Genomic DNA, 16,682 nt, shown 5'->3' with positions numbered 1-16,682 from the left:
ACAAAACGACCGTCAAAACAAAAAGGAACAAGTTATATAATTATAGACTGTCTCTTTGTGCAAAAATGTGAGAGCTATAACCTAAAAGATGTGTCTAATCTCCACTGAGAATACTCTCAATACTGAGGGAGCTGCAAAGACCATTAGTATCTCCATCCAGATTGCAAATAACATTCAAAATCCAATACACCTTCATATAGCCTAAAATAACCAAAAATTATGACGCAACCAATTGGCCAACATACGGTCTGCCTCAATGTGGCCCTCCTTCAACCTGGGCATCAAACCCCTGAACTTTACAGTTTGGAGTGTATTGGAGAAAATAATCAGCTGCAGCTATAATTCAAATTTGGAGACACTTCAAACTGCCGTAATAACAGTGTGGTTCGCCTTAAACATAGCCTTTATCATTAAGACCTGCCATTCTGCTTGGTAGCGTGTTTGTACAGTTATTGCTTTTAAAAGCAGGACAGTTTGAAAATAAATACAGATACATACAAAATTTAAATTTATCACACACATTTTTTTTGTATGTTTTTTTCTTAATTTCATAAAAATCACGTGTTTTGTAAATTAATTGTGCTGCTTAAACTCTCCAAATCTATCAACTTTACGGTCAGCTATTCCTCTATTTAATAAATAACCATAAGGTTTTATAATCAATACAGTAATTCTGTTACGAAAAGAGATGTAGGACTTATTAATTTAGTCCGGATCATTTTCAATTCAAGGCTGCCTTTTTTTCGATTCCACACTTCCAACACGTTCTCTACAAGCCTTCATCTCAACAATCTACGGACATAAAATAGAATAATGCATAGGACTAGCATCTGGGCTATACAGTGGCCAATTTAAAATTAAAAGTTGTGAAATTAACTCTTGTGAGTTATGCTGATGCTATTTTAAGCTGTCATTGCCACCATAAAATGGCAATACTAAATGGTTCATTAAAATTTGAATACTTTGAATATTAAACTTCAACAATATATAATTTATTAACTAACATTATAATTTCAACAAAATTAATACTATAACTCTTTTAAATATTAATTTAAGTGTCTTAAGTGACAATGATGGCGTCCAGACAGTTTTGAAAATCCTGTCAACCGCTGCGGAGGTAGTCCTCTATCATGGGGTCCCAGTGCTGGTTGAAAGTGGCGTTGAGGGCCGTAGTTTTTAGAGGGGGGACACTGCATGTCTTCCCCTATTCTTGTACTCCAATAGTTTAGTCGAAAGGGGTGGCATTAAGGGTTTAAGAGGTCCAAAAGTGTCAAAAAGGAGTTCAAAAGTAGTTCTTTTTGCAGAGGAGATATCATTCTTTCATTGAGGGTCTCAAAAGTGGACTCTCCACCCTTACAATGATCTTTCTGCCCACTTTTGTAAAGCTTTCTAGACATTCTGGTGTTAAACTCCATGACCTCTTGCATAGGCCCAAATGGACATGAGGTAATGGCCTGGATTTTTTTTCTTTAACTGATCCAAGCTTGGTTATCTTTTTGACCGGGGCCTTCTTCGTGTCTATTGTTTATGACTTCCTAATGTCGTCTGGGAGACTTAAGATAAGTTATGTATTAAATTGTGCTTAAAAAAATTTCAGTCTTCACCCTGTATGTACCTAGGAAGGAAATAGAGACGTATACCCATGAAAAAACAGAGTCTCCAAGCGATGTTTATCAGCAATCATTTGTAGTTTAATGTAAAGAGTTCCCCTGTACATAAAAGCAGGCAAGGTGATTTTTTGGAGGGTCCCAACGTGTCATATTATATGTAAATTTGATACTTTGATATGTTAATAATACAAAGTGTATGTATGATAATAAAAATAAGTTTTCTCTCTCATAAAAAAAAAAAGTTTTATTTTTGATATGTGGATCTACGTGATTGAGATAAAATTTTTATGTCTTGCATCATCAGTTGGAAACTATTGATCCTCATGCTTACCCCCAAGGAAGGAAAAGGGATAGAGCCCATTTTTAATTGCATTCCTTTTCGAATGAATCAAATCCAGGGCTTTTTATTTATATTTAAAGAGTATAACAAAAAATCCTGCACTTTTGATCGATCAATAGGGTTGTTGAGATAAATCAAGAACAACTTTAACTTAGCTTCAACACTTAGAAAAGCTTTCAACTCGGTTAGTCTAATTTTAAAGTTTGGTTAGCTTTAAGTTAGTCGAACAACTTTTAATTCAAAACAAGTATTGACGATAGAGGAGAGACGGACAAACGCCATCATCGGATTGGCTGTTGCAGGACAGAACACAGTGGTTTTCTAGAAAATGCTCATATTCCACGACGTGTACATCAGCTGGAAGGAGGAGTTGGATTATAATAGAAACTCCCACAAGTTCTGAAGTGATAAAAAAAATGTACTCCCAGATTTTTTGTTGTCCTGAAACGGTCTGTGAAGGCATCTCCTGGAATTTTTACCAAAAGCACAACAGTCTCCCGGGCAATTAATGCTCACCTGAAGTTGAAGTTAGACCGCTTCAACAATAGACATATCCTTACAGGGAAAATAAGTACACCCGGCTGCCCACAGAAGAAAATTGCTGAATGATTTGAAGTCCCATGGAAATCAATCTTTTCTTCGAATGAGAATTAATTGACGAATTAATTCGACAGATCCCACAACAACCGAAAGCTCAGATGGTTTCCCACAGACAAAGTAATGTCCACTACATCCTTAACCCCAAGTTTCCAGCCAACATCACGACCCTTGGGTTCATTGCGAGCAACAGGAGTGTCATATCCCCATTTTCTTTCAGCCAAAAAAGAGGCTGGGCGCCAACAGCTACTGTGAACTCCTGTCTTACAAAGTTATAACTTAGATTAAATGTAAGACTAAAGATTTTCGAGTTCCTTTGTCAACAATACTTGACCCTTCTCACAAGGACCGTAGGACCCAAAAATTGTTGAAATCAGAGAAGGTGCCATATTGAGAGCCCCAGATCTAGCCCTCTTACATCTCCGATATGAATTCCATGGATTAGTTCTGTTAGGGAAGGTTAGAAAGGAACGCTTCCACGCATTAAAACAGCAGCATGTACTCCTTGAAGGCCTCAATCATCAAGTACTGGAAAAAACTCTCACAGAGCGGACGTGGTCAAGTTCTGCAAATCCATCCTTTAGGCATTGTATCAAACAAATGATTCGGGAAATGGTGAACACGCCTCTACATGCGTTCCTTATTGATCAGGATGCATTCAATGGTGGTCTTGATTTACCTGAACTATTCCGTACTTTCATTCATGATAAAATTGTTGTTTTTGATGATTGAGTAAATAGAAAAAAACTTAGGAATCGATACAATTACTAAAAAAAATATATTTCACTCAATGTAGTCTCTTTTGGCCTCAATCAAGCCCTAGATTTGGGTCTAGAACCACATGAAGGCCCTGAAAACTAAAATTAGTTCCAGACAAAATAATCCTTCGGATTCAGATCCAATATCATTAGACACCCAGACGTAGTAGTTCTCCTGAGCCAATTCTGAGTCGTTTTGGAGGTGTGGCAGGGGTCGGAGTTCTTTTATCAGCTTTATGTAATTCTTTTAGATTTAAGTTTTGCTAATATCTAGGTCCGTGCTCACCAAAATCATCAAAATAGCCGATCTACGTTCTTCCTCAGAAAACATAATATGCTTGAAATCTTTCTTAACATCATTGCGATGTTTAGGCAACTTACTGGAAAGTTTAAGTGCATATTGAATATAAAAAAAAGCATTGTTCAACTTTGTCGTTATATATGACCACAAAATCCGGATATCTGAAAGCATTAAATTTCTTTGTTGAACCCCGGATAAAAAATACAAATATTCATATTGATTAATTTTATCATATCATTGACTAACAGAAATTGTCACTTTTATTAGAACGTTTCTTTTCTTTCACATGGTTGACTATTATTTGCATGTAAAAGTTAATAATTGCAATCTCAATTCGCGTTCTGCTGGGAAAAATATGACTTTTTAACCACAATCATACTTTTATCAGTGACATATGGAATCAACAAGCAGAGTAAAGGATTTTGGTTTGTAAATGAGACACAATCAATAATTGAATAAATCTTTCGAAAAAAAAGCGTTCCAAAATCAGAAATACGTCTTAACGCATATATTCCACTAAATGAACTAACAAAGTTCCTGAGAAAATAGGATCTACGATTCTTGAACATATATGGATGAGAAATATTCTTATGTACAGAGTAACTTTGTTCTTATAGATAAAATATAGTCTTTTAGACTGTTCGGCCAAGAACAATGCTCTTCAAAGACCATTTGTAGAATATATTGTAGTAAAAAAAGTGTGGGAAAATACGATATTTTTTTTCTCTGGCAAAATACTTTGAAAGTTATACTTTGAATTTTTTTTTTTACAAAAATGAATAGAAAATATAGCTTTTTTTTCTTCGACCAATTTTCTTTTTAAGGGGGGCTATATACAAATAAATCAAATTTAAATTTTTCTATACATTTTTCAAGTAAAACTTTATACTTCATTTATTTATTTAAAGAAAAAAATAATATAAATTTGTATATTCTACATACATAATACATATTTTCTAAGTGATGAAAACTTTTAGAACAATTTCATATTCTTCAAAGGTCTCGACAGAAGTATATATACTTTTTATTTTTGGGATAGAGGGCTTGTTTTTCGAAGATTTTTGAAAAAAATTAAAAAAAACTTGAAAAAAAATTGAAAAATTAAATTTTCTTAAAAAAAAATCCAAAAAAATATATTTTTTTGGAAAAATATTTGCAATACCCTTAGCTTTTTTCCAAAAAAATTTCTTTTGGGAAATGTTTTTTTCATAAACCCACTGTGCTTATAAAAAATTTAATTTTTAGGAAACAAAATTCAAAAATCATATGTCCAATATTAGTTTTTTCTTGAAAAAAGGATAAAAAGTTCACGTCCATTTACAAAAAAAAAAAAATCCGAGAAAAACTTTAATATACTTTAAATATATGTGAGTCAGAGCTCTCATAATCATTAAAGTAGCTGCGCTATTGCTTCCAGGTAGGAAAGCAATAATTCCATGGCCTGGGTGTTTGGATGACGAACAATGTAGCATCCAAAAGATGTATTTGAGGGGTTTGGCATTAAAATAGTGTTTAAAATAATCATTCAAAAGTGTCTTGCAACAGGGGTTTTATGGCCTTTCTATCCTTACAACACTCTTTTACCCACTTTTTTTATATATCTCCATACAGTTTTATGTGAAACCTCAATAACTTTTCCAGGAGCTAGCATGGATTTGAGGGGATTAGCCTTGTCAGTTTTCTTTATCTCCTCCACCTCCAGTTTGTTCATTTTGGCAGAGACCTTCTTCCTGTCTAACGTTAAGGACTTACTGACGGCGTAGACAGGGGTTTTGGAGACGCCCAATTTCTGGGAATGCGTGAATGGAAATTAGTAGATCAAGTTCACATGTTATTTCCTCAACTGCTACGTAAACTAGATATCTATGTTTTGATTTGTGTGTAACTAATTGTTTATGTTTTAATATATCGAAGAATGAATTTATTGCAATCACTCAACCTCCATTAATTATTGAATTAGGATGTGATCATATTTCCATTTACCACCCTGTAGTAGACAAATGTTCAATTTTCTTGTTTTATCATATCATTAACAATCAGTAATTGTTAATTGAATAATTTGGTAGTTTATTCTTATATTCCTCAATTAAAACCCTTCAGACGTTCAATGTAATCTTATATTCCTCAATCAATCTTCTAGTTGAGGATTTTATTTTAGTAATAATCATACTTTCATCAGTGATTTCAAGGATCAAAAAGCAGAGAAAAAGATTTTGTTTTAGAAATGGTACTCAATCCAAAATAGAATAAATCCTTCTTTGACTGATTTCCATAATCTGAAATAAGTTTGCGATAACTTTCCTTCTCTTCACTTCTACTAGACACATATATTCCCCTCACAAAGTCTGTAAGAATAGAGGATCGAGGACTCTTGCAAGGTTTTGGATGAAAAACATTCTGATGAACGGAGTTACTTCATTTCCACGTAGAACATAAGTTTTTTTTAGCAGTTACAGCCATTGAGACAGCCATTGAGAATCTACAAAGTCCTTATAAAATCTCTCTTTTTCAAAAATAAAACATTTTCTACGCCTTAATCTTTTCATAAATATTATTTCTTGCAGGAAACGCTAAAAACTCTGTTTTATAATTGATATATGTTTTTTAAATAAACACTTTGAAAAATATGCTAGTCAGATATTTATAGCAGAATATTCTCATTATAACCTCGAATTAAGAGGAATATTAATCATATGAAACTCAATCAAAACATCTCCAAAATTTATAAATACTGATAAGTTTTAAATTAGAATGTTTAATTTCGGACGTTATTCGAAAAAGATTTCTTAATTTTGGACACACCGAAAATAAAAGAAGAAATTATACATTCGAGTGCAAATGCTACTATGAATATTTACCCCTTTGATAGATAAAATTCAAAATACAGCGTACCTAATGGGTACCCAGGGGAATCCCTGATTATTTGGCAATCCTTGAGATGAAGGATCTCATATTATTTTATGAAATGAATAGAGTTAGGAACTGACACACGTTATATAAATTAGAAAAATAACAATCCTCTTACTTTAGTCGTATTAAGGTAATTTATAAAGGTACTCAGATTCTAACTGTAGCTAAGTATCGTATGGAGACTCTCTTAGTCTCACTCCAAGACGCTTCAGTTCAATTAATGGAACCTTGAGAAATTATCAACTGTTCAATCATGGGGTAAAATTATCGGGTCTTGTTTGCTCCTATCTTAAGCTTAAATCCTCGTTTCCAATACAATCCTATATTTCATGGAAACTCTTCCATTTCAAAGTTTATACTATCCTGATAATATGTCGGATCAATTATGAAGAGGAATTGTCTTCAACTCTAAATCATTCATTATCTTCAACGATCAAGAGTTATTATTTGTATCCCCATAGATGATGCTAATATTTTAGCCTTTTACATTCTTTGGTTTCATATAATTAAATGAAAGATTAATAACGTTTTTTTACAAATTGAAGCACAGTTTATTGGCTTTGGTTTGATATATAAATCAATTATATACAAAAAATCATTGTCAAGCGATAGTCAAAAGAATACAATCAGTTACGTTTTTATGCCCTTTATTAGAGCTACTAACTTTAAACTTTCAAGGGCCATGCGGCAGGCATAGATCCGGTCCAAAGTCTAAATAACAAGTTTTTTTTTTTTCTAATCTTGGAAAACGGGGAAAAGTCAAAAATTATAAGGTTTGAAAAAAGAATTAAAATTTGAACAAGTCTAATGCTCATGCTTCAAAATTCAGCTCACGGCACATCACTACTTACAATCTATTTTTAAGGGTCACTTTGGAAAAAAAAATAAAGTCATTAGAAGGGAACAACTTATTAAAGTTTAACAAAACGTTGTTCGATTAATAAAACGTTTTATGAAAGTAGGCCGTTGGATAATATAGATTTTTTTTTTTAATAACCCTTGATCCAGCTATTTCTTTTTAGTAGTTATTATTGATAAACCTACCCAAAGTAGGATTTTGTCAAACCCAATCTATTTTGCATAGCCCCCGTCAATAGCTAAAGCAACTTCTGTCCTTAAACGTCATCCAAACTGATAGTATGAAGGAATAAGTAAAGTTATCAGTCATCAGACAATTTATTTTATTAAAGTAACATGAACAAATTTTACTCATCTGATCATTTATTGTCGTACATATGTTAAACACAAATATAATATCAAACACAAAGTATTAAAGACTTATTTCTCTGAATTTCAACTTCATTTCTTTTTCCAAGGGTACTCAATCACTGTTATTCACTATAAAAAATTGTCAAATTGATTTATCTATAGATATGATTCAGTTGTTTAGTTTTGTTCTAATCCTTTATGGATAAGAACATACTAGCATTACCTTCAATAAACGATATAATTTTGTTTTCTGAAAAAGAAAATAATAATATTTGTTAGTTATAATGAACTTTATTTTAAATTAATTTTGAAGACAAAAAATTAAACCTTAAAATATTAATTAACCCTCTATTAGAGATCATCGTAGTTCATGAACACTAAAGTGTATTTATTTCTTGATACACAGTTGGCATTGACTCAAAATTACGGTAATTAATCATAATAATATTAGATTGGGGCATCAAAAGGATATAATTTGTCAAAATAGCTATAGATTCAGCGGACTAACAAACAACTAGTGGGTGCCCACATCTTCTAAATTATTATCTCCAGAGAACATAATTTTTTGTTTTTTTCTTTTTGAGGGGGATAAGGTCCCCAATAACCTTTTATAATGGGATATGAAGTAATATTTGCGGAGGGTTAAACCCAACTATAAGTTATTTATACAATTTTTCGACTCACCTTCTTTTCCGGCCGCTGGAGGGGTAATAAAATTAGGACCTGAGGAGCAAAACCAAATTACAAATAGATCAAATTTTTTATTGATAATAATTAAAACTTGATTTGATTTAAAAAAATATTATTTTATGAATACCGGGTTGATCGTATATAGTGGACCATATTATATTATTTTCAATGCAGAATGACATTGGTCCAAAATCAAGGAGGATGAGTACAAGACAACTCCTCTCTGAACAGGCCAAGCTGAGACGCTGGGAAAGAAAAATGAAGATTCTAAATTTTCTCAAGACCAACAAAAATTATGGCAAGGTTTTTCTCTTTTCTGATCAAAAATTGATAATAAGCTGAACAGCGACTGGCAGGGGCAAAGTCTGCCTTCCTGTTCTTCTGTAAGAGGAAGAAGAACCTCATTGCAGATGATACGAAAGTGTTATCTTGGTCCAGATAAAAGTTTGGGGACAACTTTGTTTTCCCTCAAGAAAAGGTTCTGTCTCAATGCATCGCTATGACCCAGGGCTGGAAACCACTTTCCAGACTTTTGGGACCTCAAAATGTGTCCGTCCTACTTTCCAAAAACCAACCCCTTGGACTACTCTGTCTAGTTGAATCTGCAGGAGAGGATTTGTACTATTCTTCACAGGAATTTCCAATCTCTAAAGGATTCCATCAAGAAGGAGTGGACGAAGCTCGAGTCTAGCTCTATTGTCAAGGCCTGCAAGGGTGTAATGCCTTTTATTGGTGCATTTGTTAGAGCTGAGGTCTCCCATATTGAATGAAAGTTGTGCCGAACAGTATTTTTAGATAATATTCGTAGAACAAATATCCTTTGTAATCCTCTTGTTTTAATTTTACTCTAGAAAGATTGAAAATAATAAAATGTGTACCACTAGATAGGATCAACCCTGTATAATCAGGTATTAAGCATAAATAATTTTTGTCTTCTATAGATAAAGGTAACTTACCTAATAAAAGATATTTTTTTCCACTTGTAATGTAAAAAATTATTATGATCCCTCATTAGACCAATTTTTATTGCTTACCTGTCATTCCCTTGGCATTTATGTTTGCTTTTTTAGGCTCTTAGATGGTAAAAAAGATGATTTTATTGATTGTATGATTTGAATAATATTTTCTAAAATAAATTGAAAACTAATTGAGCAGTTAATCTTTTTTATAAAGCCTTTTTCTTTGCCTCAAACAACTATATAGTTCTATATTGCAATTAATTTTATTAACGTCAACTTACCTCCTTTTTTAAGTCGATGAGTTTTTTTTATATGTATATCTGAAGAATAAAACCAAATTAGGAATGAAACAAAGAAACACAAATTAAAAATCTTGAAAAAGTAGTCAAATACTATTGAAGTTAAATATTTAACATAAAGTTTTATTCTTGTTTACTATTAATAAAGGTAACTTGCCTTTTTTATTGGTTTTTTTGAATCCAACTGTAATTAAATTTACTATTATCATGATTTATAAAACTATCAAATATATTTTTTACCTATTGTTTTTTTTATCATGTTGGGTGCTTTTGTAGGCCCTTAAAAAATAATAAAAGCCAATTTAAAAATATGTTTTTGGTCTTAGACCCTGGATATATTAATGCTCTTACCACCAACGGAATTAAGTTCTTTTCAGGAGTTGGAAAATGAAATATAAAAGCAAAATTATTTAAATTGTATTTTACAAGATATGCTATGCTACTTACTCACTCCGCCAGAGGCCGCTTCATCTGTTACAATATAAAGTAAGGTAAACAGAAATAGAAAAACTCTAATACTGTACATATTGATGTAAGGACCCTGACTGACTTGAAAAAGTGTCGATACTGATCCGACTTTAAATAAAAAAAGGGATGATTCATGTTTCACATGTGTATCGATATTTCTTCATGTTTAACTTTGATAAAGGACGTATAGACAAATGACAAATTGATATTTTCATAATCAGGTGTATATGAAAAAGATAATTTTTACAATTCTAAGAGGAGATTCTTGAATGGAGACTTATTTAATATTTCATCTAACTTTTTGGTAAGAGTGGATCAAAACAATGAGAGATTATCATTTGTGGTATAGTAATCGTTTCATACAAAAATGTATTCTCGATTTCACAGAACCCACCGACTATATATATTTTTTTTAATACGAACAATGAGCTGAAACAAACAAAAACTTATTAAAGATGACAAAGACTCAAAAGAATGGTAGTGGCACATGAATTGTTTAGAGGCACTGCAGCAAATTGGGGATTTGGGTCCTTATCGGGGTTCTGAATTACTTAGTAGCCCTTTTACTAAATTTTAAACAAAAATGGTTAAAAACTTGATCTGTGGGCGGAATGAATCATCACAGTAAAATTACAGGATGAGCAAAATTGATTTCATCGAGAGGAGTTTCGATGTTATCAAATGCATTAACATCTGAATCAGAAAACTTTTATAAACATACATCAAAAAGAAATACCAAGCGGTACATTCAAATCTGAACACTTCAAAAGGATATTATTTTTTTGAATTTTAAGCTTCAAAAATTTTTTTGAAGAACAATATTATTTTTTGAAGAACAATATAATTTTTTAATATAATTTCTTTGAAATACATACTATAAATAGATGTGTGTCTGAGTTCACTTAATACTGAATGTAGCCACTCTTAGTTACAATAATGGCAGTCTTCTGTCATAGCGGCTTGGTGATGGCTGAGAGTGAGGACTTCCATGTTTGGATAACGTTTGGGGGCCAAAATTGTAAAAATAATTCAAAAGAACTCAAAAAACTAATTTCAAATAGTCTCGCACTTTTTTTTAACTCTTTAGATCTCTTGTATTGGGCCTCATTGACTTGAGGCTGACTTTGGGTCCAGTTTGGCTTTTTTGAAAGAACCCTTCTTCCTTTCCAACATTTCGTGCCTACTGACGGCGTATACAGTGGTCCTCGAGACGCCCAATCGCTTTGAGTGAACAAATGTAAATTTATCAATAATTTTTAAGTGTTATGTTAGTGACTTGCTCGTTAGCCAGACGGCTCAGATTTGTTTTGTTTTGTAACTAAGTACTTATGCTTTACAAAATGGAAATATTACTTAATTTAAAACATTCCACTTTAATTAATTTTTGATTTAGTAAGTTTCAGATTTCATTGTACCGCCTGGTATAATTACGTGATGAACGAAATAGGTATCATGGATAAAAACTTCTACATCGTAGTAGAAATATTAGAGCAAACGTTAATCATATTCAAAATAATAGGGCATGCTTATTGATGCAAATCGTGTTTATTTTTTAGGTAGAATTTTGGATTTGCTTGTAGATTAAGGGTGGAAATCTGAAATTTTGAAAAGGAAGAAGGGCTCTGTCAATCCGCCAAATCGACCCATATGAGTTAAAGAAAAAAACCCAGGCCATTACCCTCCAGTTTATGAAGGTCAATGCCAGAGATTTCAGAGTTTCACACCAGACTGTAAAGACAGCTATCAAACAAATGGGTGGAAAGAACATTTTACGGGTAGAGAGGGCACTTTTAACACCTGCAATGAAAGAAAATGAATCTTCTCTGCTGCAAAACTCTATTGAATGAGTCTTTTGGATTATTTTGAACTCTCTTTTTACACTTTTGGTAATTTACAGCCTTGATGAAAACCCGTTTGGCTATAAATTTTGTGTGTATGTCGAAGGGAAGCGATGCTCGGACAAAATGTAGACGGTCAAAACATCAACAGACAAAACGTCGAATATATTAAATGTTGAATCGACGAAACGTCGACCATACAAAACGTCGAATAACAGAAGGTCGACCGTAGAATATAAAATGAAGGCCTACTCCAAATGGTGCTGTGATTTATATACCATTCAGACATTTCCCACCTGAAACATAAGCCAGCAGCAATATAAACTCCCCATGCCCCTAATTTGGAAGTGTTTTCAGTCAACACCGTGACCTAAAATGGTATGAAACCCACTGCCACTATTTAGCCAACCATTTAGAGCCCCTTACAACCCATATGTCCCCCCAATTTTTGAAATGTTCTCGTGTATGGCCTGGCCCAAAATGGAATGAAACTCATCGACACTATTTAACCAACAATTAAAATCCCCTCACAACCTACATGTGCCCCCTTCCACACAAATGTTTGGGCTGTTTTTGTGTATGGCCTGGTCCCAAAATGGGATGAAACTCACCGTTAAAGATCCCCTCACAACCCATATGTACCCTCCTCAAAAAGTCCGCCTAGCCTAAAATGGGTTGAACCCAACGCCACTATTTAAATTTACCCCACCTTCATTAACACCCCGAAGGGCCCCCAAAATTTGAGACTTTTTCAGGTTTCATCTCATTTTGATGCCCGGCAGTACCCGAAATAACCCCAAATTTCGAGGTATAAATAGGGGTTTGTGAGTGTTACTTACTATTAGTTTATGTAGGGGTAGTGGGGTATATATATATTGAGCCTGTAATGTTTGTAATGAAATGTTGTAGAAACAGTTTTTCATATTTTGAAATGTAATATCTTTCTGTCGACGTTCTATTGGTGGACGTTTTGTCCATTTGTCATTTTATCTGTCTGTCGAAGTTTTGTCTGTCGATGTTTTAACCTACCACCGAAGACTATGGCGGATGCAAAGGCTTCTGCTGTCATCTGGAAGCCCTTATTGTCGACAAGGAAGGTACATTAATGGTTATGCGAGCTCAGACACACATCTATTTATAGAATAAATTTTGTTAAAATTCAAATCTTAATTAATAAATTATGTTTTGTTAAAGTTTAAAATTTGAAATTTTTGATTTTAATGGACCACTCTCTACAGATGGAAATACAAAAAAGATCGAAAAAATTGGTGTACAGTTTGAACTAAAATTTTGTTCTAAATTGGTCATGAATAAATAAAATAAATATATTATAATGTATAAACATTTTTATATAGTCAAAAGACAGTCACCATAATCTTTTGGGCCGATTCCTCGATTCAAACAAATACCAAACAGAAAGAAATAGGCCATCTAACTGAAAGCTGTTGTGTGTTCTTCCAAGAGATGATAATAAGTAAATACGTGCCGGCATTGCTTTCTCTCGGATTTTTCATGGACTTTTCAAAAGCTCCTCGTATGTGAGATAATGCTATAGTATGACACTTTATTTGCGATTCAACACCCTATATTTTATATTATTTTTTCTTTTAATACAAATCTCAGATTGTACATTAATAGTTAAAAAAATAAAATGTACTTCAATAACTCCACGAAATATGGATTTGCTTTTACATAGCTTTCATATTTACATCAATAACAAACAGGTAATATATTAACATACAGATGTGAGTAAAGTTCCATTAGCGTGGTGCTTAAATTCGTTTTGTCATCTACATGTTACAAGGACATAGCACAAAAGTGGTTTTTTTTATGTTAAAAATATATGCATTTAAAGGCATATTTATATATGTTTAAATATGATGCAGGGCCCTCGACTCAGCCTTAGTCTTTGTTTTTTCTCAATCAATGCCTCAATTCTCCAACAGAGAAACCAATTAAGGCACTTCGAATCTTATATGCGTATGTTATTATTAACTTTAACATGTACTAGTTGTTGAATAAGTTACATTGATGTTTACAGGGTGGGATATTTAAATCCAGATCAAGTTTGGACCTCAATATCGTGTCAAACCTCAGATCCATGTTTGTAAAAGTTTACTAATCAGAAGCAACGGGCCATACTGTATAAGAAACAATACCAAATTCTAGAAATTCTACTGCCACGAACCCTTTTGTATACATCTGTGTGAGACCCACCTCAATGGCATTATTGAGTTTACGAAACTAACCACACTAACTGCATATGATCCTTGCACAGGCTTTCAAGGAGTTTGATGGGTCAAATACACCAACAAACAGGAGTCATGATCGTAGGGAAAGCAAAGACCTGCACTCCATACATTTTTGAAGCTTTATGGCCAATGAAAATGCGGTCTCCTAGTTCCCTAGATATGAACCCTTAGACCACTATGTCTGGAGCGTCTTGAAGAAAGAGTCCAATAAGGGTGGAGATAAGACTGTTGACTCCTTGTGGGTTTCCATTTAACAGGCTGTGGACTATGATCAAAGACGGACTACTTCTTCAGTGTCATCCTCTTCAAATAATAACTATATTACGTCTATAGGAGGTTCTGAGGATTGGATATATGTAACGGCAGACTTAAATTTCTATATAAATAAATTCTCCACACTCAAGTCGGCTAACTTTAACAATGAAACAACTCCAACTCATGCTATCCCAGAGCAAGATGCAGGCGATGATGTGTCCAGGCCGAGAAAAAAAAAATGACATAGATTGAATATTGTGAAAATTATTTAAATTCTTATTAAAAAGTAAATATCACTGAAAATGAAATAGGAATTTATTCTACAAAAAAATTCGTTATGAGTGAAAATATTATATTCCAAGTTAATGGAAGTTGACTTATTACAATAATCTATTATTATTTATGTGTCCATCAATTTGTCCGACCTTCAGAGCTACCATATTTTTCATCAAGTTACTCACTTCTTTTACTAAAACACACACGCTCTTTTTCAACAATTTTTTTCATACATAGCTCTACGAACTTTGTTTCTTTTTTCTATTAGTACTACCGTTCATATTTTTGCTACTAATGATCAATCAAGCTAAAAATGATAAAAAAAACCATTGCTATTCAACGAAAATATTATACTCCACATATCATTAAAAAAATAAAAATGTAATTGGTCTTTCAATAAATGGTTAATCTTTGATATTAAAATCAATTGAACGGTACAATTAAAATGTCAAAAACTATATACATTTTTAAATATCTAACTTGAATTTTCCCCTTGTTCAAGATCAAATATATGTAAATATGGTGTAATTTCATTTTGATGAGCGTTCATACAAAACTGGATCAAAATTACTCACTTTGGGTATGTTTGAGGCATCTTGGGGCATCTTTAACGTGGTACAGATCACATTAATATTAATTTGACACACACAAAAAAACCTTCTTTCAAATTGAAATGCCATATGTCACCCCTAAATTGGCCTCAAATAATTCAAATTTTGCCAAAATCTGTTTTTGATTGTTTCCATAAGGAAGATTTTTTTGTGGAGGGGGAGAAAATTTTGAAACCAAAATCGGAACAGTCTAACATTTATTTATAAAAAGGTTTATATACATAGTATAAATATATATGCATATAGTTTTTCTCCTTTTAATAAAAAAAAATTATGAAATATATCTAGAAAAAATTGTTTTGACAATTTTTCATTTTAAATACGTCAAGTTCCTTTGTTGCTTGACCCAGTTTTCTTTACAAATCCCTTAGTTCTTATTGTGAACCTTTAGGAACATAACGACATAGTCTTGCATATATAAATTGTATAATAGTGTAAATTGATTTTGACTGCTCTTTTTGAAAAGTATTTCTTCCAGAGAAACCAGAGACAGTTGAAAAACTTTTATATTTGGCTCAATTTCACCAAGGTGCATTGAATATACTGGGCCGTGCATAATTATTTACCGATTTTTGTTCAGAACATATCGCGGACAATATGACATTTGAATGACTTGAGAAACAATTTATTCATATATTTTTAGAATAATAAAATAGTTTGTGATCAAATTTAATCAATGTAGCCACCATTAGACTCAATGACACTAGTCAGGCGAGGTCTGAAGCTACCACAGACTTGCTCGATGTAATCGGCGTCCATGGAGGCCCAGGCCTTGTTGACAGCAGCCTTTAAGGCATTTATGTTCTTGTGTCGTTTTTTGCAGGCCTTGGTCTCCACGTGCGCCTAGATAGGGAAGTCTAGTGGGCTCAGATCTGGGCTCTGAGGGGGTCAGTAGTCCTTAGCCAAAAGTTCATGCTGTCCTTGAGCCACTCGTGAGCTTTCTTGGAAGCGTGGGCGGGTACTCCATCTTGTTGAAAAACCCAAGGAGAGTTGCCGACTATGGATTTGATCCACGGAAGGACCTTGAACGCCAGAATCTTCACATAATCCTCCTCTGTTAATCTGAGCCAATGGGGAACCATACCGGCTGCATGGCCTTCCCGTTGGAGGCCACGAGGCCCAACATCATCACCGAAGCAGGGTGCTTTGTTGTTGCCACATAGCGGTGCTTATCTTGCACATCTCCAAAGCTCACAACACGGTCATTTTGCCTGTTGAAAACAGGATCGACCGTAAAAGTTTTCTCATCTGAAATAATGATGATGCGTCCAGATGAGCTCTTGATATCATGCAAGATTTTCTTTGCAAG

The 16,682-nt window shown here is 33.3% G+C and overlaps 1 long non-coding RNA gene across 1 annotated transcript; it reads right to left on the bottom strand.

Moving 5' to 3' along the window:
- Positions 1-9,839: 9,839 nt before the first annotated feature.
- LOC121130571 (uncharacterized) lies at positions 9,840-10,231 on the bottom strand. Its single transcript, XR_005868754.2, has 3 exons — positions 10,121-10,231; positions 10,025-10,042; positions 9,840-9,952 (listed from the first exon to the last, which is right to left on the bottom strand). It is a non-coding gene; the product is annotated as an uncharacterized lncRNA (long non-coding RNA).
- Between the last annotated feature and the right edge of the window lie 6,451 nt (positions 10,232-16,682).

This window comes from Lepeophtheirus salmonis, chromosome Z, assembly GCF_016086655.4.
Source record: "Lepeophtheirus salmonis chromosome Z, UVic_Lsal_1.4, whole genome shotgun sequence".
In the NCBI taxonomy this organism is placed as follows: Eukaryota; Metazoa; Arthropoda; class Copepoda; order Siphonostomatoida; family Caligidae; genus Lepeophtheirus; species Lepeophtheirus salmonis.
Note: the sequence above shows the minus strand (reverse complement) of the source record. Positions and strands in the feature narration are given on the sequence as shown.